Source organism: Portunus trituberculatus, chromosome 3 (genome assembly GCF_017591435.1).
Source record: "Portunus trituberculatus isolate SZX2019 chromosome 3, ASM1759143v1, whole genome shotgun sequence".
NCBI classification, from domain to species: Eukaryota; Metazoa; Arthropoda; class Malacostraca; order Decapoda; family Portunidae; genus Portunus; species Portunus trituberculatus.
The window spans coordinates 1000345-1004575 of NC_059257.1; the positions used below are offsets into that span (position 1 = coordinate 1000345).

General features: G+C 36.5%; 1 long non-coding RNA gene across 1 annotated transcript in view; it reads right to left on the reverse strand.

The window, feature by feature from the left end:
* Nucleotides 1–3585, reverse strand: part of LOC123508241 — a 13216-nt gene extending 9631 nt beyond the window's left edge. The window contains exons 1-2 of the long non-coding RNA XR_006675888.1: nt 3471–3585; nt 1744–1747 (exon numbers count right to left, since the gene is read on the reverse strand). This is a non-coding gene — a long non-coding RNA (uncharacterized LOC123508241). The remainder of the gene's footprint in view (nt 1–1743; nt 1748–3470) is intronic.
* Nucleotides 3586–4231: the final 646 nt, after the last annotated feature.

Below are 4231 nucleotides of genomic sequence, written 5' to 3' on the forward strand. Positions count from 1 at the left end.
CTCCAACTTACTAAAACTCTTTCATCAATAGAAAATGTCAAAGTCTTTCCAATTCTAACTCCTCTCGAGATTTCTGGCATCTAGCCAATAATATCTCTAACAACTTTACTTCTTCGTCTTTCCCTCCTTTACTTCATCCAGATGGCTCTACAGCTGTCTCTTCTTTCTCTAAAGCTGAACTCTTCGCTCAAACCTTTGCTACCAACTCAACTTTGGATGATTCTGGGCATATTCCTCCTACTCCTCCACCCTCTGACTACTTCATCCCTAAAATTAAAATTCTTTATAAAGACGTTTTCCTGGCCCTCTCTGGCCTTGATTCTCGGAAGGCTTACGGTCCGGATGGAGTCCCTCCTGTTGTTCTCAAAACTGTGCTTCCGAACTCGCTCACTGCCTGGTCAAACTCTTTCATCTGTGTCTCTACTTCTATTTATCCTTCTTGCTGGAAGTTTGCTCACATTCAACCTGTCCCTAAAAAGGTGACCACTCCAATCCTTCTAACTACCGCCCTATAGCTTTGATTTCCTGCCTTTCTAAAGCCTTTGAGTCTATCCTTAATAGGAAGATAATGAGGCATCTATCAGCTCACAACCTTCTCTCTGATTGCCAGTATGGTTTCCGTAAAGGCAGATCTACTGGTGATCTTCTTACTTTCCTAACTGAATCTTGGTCATCCTCTTTAGGGACTTCGGTGAAACCTTTGCTGTCGGCCTTGACATATCGAAAGCCTTCGATAGAGTCTGGCACAAATCTTTAATTTCTAAACTACCCTCCTACGGATTCTATCCTTCTCTCTGTACCTTCATCTCCAGTTTCCTTTCCGATCGTTCTATTGCTGCTGTAGTAGACGGTCACTGTTCTTCCCTAAAACTATCAACAGTGGTGTTCCACAGGGTTCTGTCCTATCACCCACTCTCTTTCTATTATTCATCAATGATCTCCTAAATCTGACTCAATGCCCTATCCACTCCTATGCTGATGATACCACCCTGCATTATTCAACAGCGTTCAACAGACGCCCAACCCAACAACAATTAAATGACTCAAGGCGAGATGCTATAGGACGCCTAACTTCTGATCTTTCACTTGTTTCTGATTGGGGCAGAGAAACCTGGTTTTGTTCAATGCCTCAAAACTCAATTTCTACAACTATCTACTCGACATAACCTTCCAGACAACTATCCTCTCTTCTTCAATAACACTCAACTTCCCTCTCCTCTACATTAAACACACTCGGTCTATCCTTCACTAAAAATCTAAACTGGAAATTTCACATCTCTACTCTTGCTAAATCAGCTTCCAAGAAGTTAGGTGTCCTATGGCGTCTTCGTCCATTTTTCTCTCCTCCCAGCTGCTTGCTCTGTACAAGGGCCTTATCCGCCCGTGTATGGAGTATGGCTCTCATGTCTGGGGATCCACACACACAGCTTTACTAAACAAGGTGGAATCTAAAGCTTTTCGTCTTATCAACTCTTCTCCTCTAACTGACTGTCTTGATTCTTTAAGTCACCGCCGCAATGTTGCATCTTTATCTGTCTTCTACCGCTGTTTTCATGCTGTCTGCTCTTCTGAACTTGCTAACTGCATGCCTTCCCCTCCTGCGGCCTCGCTGCACAAGACTCTCTACTTCTTCTCATCCCTATTCTGTCCATCTTCCTAATGCAAGAGTTAACCAGTATCTTCACTCCTTCATTCCCTACACTGGTAAACTCTGGAACTCTCTACCTGTGTCTGTATTTCCACCTGCCTATGACTTAAACTCTTTCAAAAGAGGAGTGTCAAGACACCTCTTACGTTAACTGGACCCTCCTTTTAGATTTTTTTGTTTTTTCTCTTTCTACTTTCCTCTTAACAGGGCCTGGCAACCAGCGGGATTTTTTTTTTCCAACACTTTGTTTTCCCTTGGCCAGTGCCCTTGTAATGTAAAAAAAAAAAAAAAAAAAAGTATATTAATTCATCATCCATTTTCTTTTCGTTTCGTGCGAGAGCTAAGGTAAAGAGTAAATATTTAGTTGCATTAATTTATCTTTGTAATTTCTTTTAATTTCGTGTGACAATTAATGTGAAAAGTGATCAAATAGTTACATAAATTTATCATCCATTTTCTTTTCGTCTCGTGTGAGAACTAAAGTAAAAATCAATTAGTTAGTTACAATAATTTATCCTTACAATTTCCTTTCGTTTGGCGTGACAATTAAGGTGAAGCGTGATTAGTTAGTTAGTTAATCATGTAATGTCCTTGGTTTGGTGTGACAATTGAGGTGAAGTGATTAGCGCGTTACCTTTGAGGAGGAGGCGAGTGTGTGGCGGAGTGAATGGTGAATGGTGGGCAGGCGAGATAACAAGGGGGTCTACTATTAATTACTCCAATAACTAGCCACGTAAGGTCTTCAATACTTTTATCACTAGTAAGCAAATCTAGTCACTTGTGTTTAATAGTCTCATTGTCCTCTCTGCTCTCTCTCTCTCTCTCTCTCTCTCTCTCTCTCTCTCTCTCTCTCTCTCTCTCTCTCTCTCTCTCTCTCTCTCTCTCTCTCTCTCTCTCTCTCTCTCTCTCTCTTTACTCATTCTTTATTATTTCTTTTTTATTTTCTATCATTTCATCACCTTATTTTCTTTCTTTTTCCTATTTTTTCTTATATTTTCCTGTGTTTTCCCTTTGTACTCTCTAAGATCTAATTTAAAGACTTGATTTCTGCAATACACCAGTTAATCTCTCTTCATTTCCTTTCTATTTCAACTTTTCATCTTTTTTCGTCTTTCTTTCCTGCATTTCCTTTTCCCATCTCTTATTTTTCCTTCCCATTTGATAGTTTTAAAAAGGTTCTATTTATTATTTTATGTATTAATTTTGTATATGTATCTTATGTATCTCTCTATGTTATTATGTATTCCTCTCCACCTTTCTGTAGACACTCTGTAAACTATCCTAACTATCCTAACTATCGTAACTATCCATGTACGAATCACAGGTAATTAAAGAGGACAGGTAGTTAGTTCATTAGTTTCTTCATTCTCGTTCTTTTTCTCAGTTTTCCTTTTTTTACCTTTTTTTCATTATTTTCATCTTTTTTATTAATTTTCTTGTTATTTTCTTGTTCTCGCTCTCTTTCTCGTTGGTTTGATTGCTGTTATTTTCTCTTTTCTCTCTATCTGTCGTCTCTCTCTCTCTCTCTCTCTCTCTCTCTCTCTCTCTCTCTCTCTCTCTCTCTCTCTCTCTCTCTCTCTCTCTCTCTCTCTCTCTCTCTCTCTCTCTCTCTCTCTCTCTTTCTTCTCTTTCTTTCTTTCTCTTTCTCTGTTCTTCCTTCCTCTCCCTTCACTTCTTCCAGGAAAATATCAGTCATTGCCTAATTTATTCACTAATTTTACGTGAAAAAAAACTTAATCAAGTTTTAGATTAAGAATGTTTTGTAGAACACGTGTTACAATACTCATCTGATGGCTACTACTACTACTACTACTACTACTACTACTACTACTACTACTACTACTACTACTACTGCTACTACTGCTATTATCCCTTTTCTTTTAATTTTCGATAGTAATTTATTTAATAAAAACTTAATCGCAATATGGTGTTTTCATTTTTTCCTTTTTTTTCCCCAACGAGAGAAATAGCGAAAATTCTCTCTCTCTCTCTCTCTCTCTCTCTCTCTCTCTCTCTACAGACTCAAAACAGACAGGGGAAGAAACGGAAAAGAAACATATTGGTATTAATGAATGAATAAATAATTAATAATAATGATAATAATAGTGAATAATAGTAACAATTACAATGATAATAATAATAATAATAATAATAGTATATAATAATAACAAAAGAAGTGATAATAATAATAATAATAATAATAATAATAATAAAGTTAATGATAAAGGTAATAAGAATAGTAATAATAATAATAATAATTGCAATAATACAGAATAATACTAATGATGATAATAAGGAAAAATACTAGATATAGTAATAACTATAACAACAACAATCCAGATTGTATTTGACTAAGAATCACTGTTATATCTGTCCAATAGAAAGTCTTAAGTTTATGCTTGAAAGTTGATAATTTACAATCATAAGGGATAGATTTGGACACATGGTTCCATATAATTGCTCCTTTATATCTGAAAGTATTTTGAAATAAAGTTGTTCTACATTGTGGTACATGTATTTCTTGGTTATGCCTTGTTGAATGAGAATGAACCTGTGTGTTTCTAATAATCATATCATTAAATA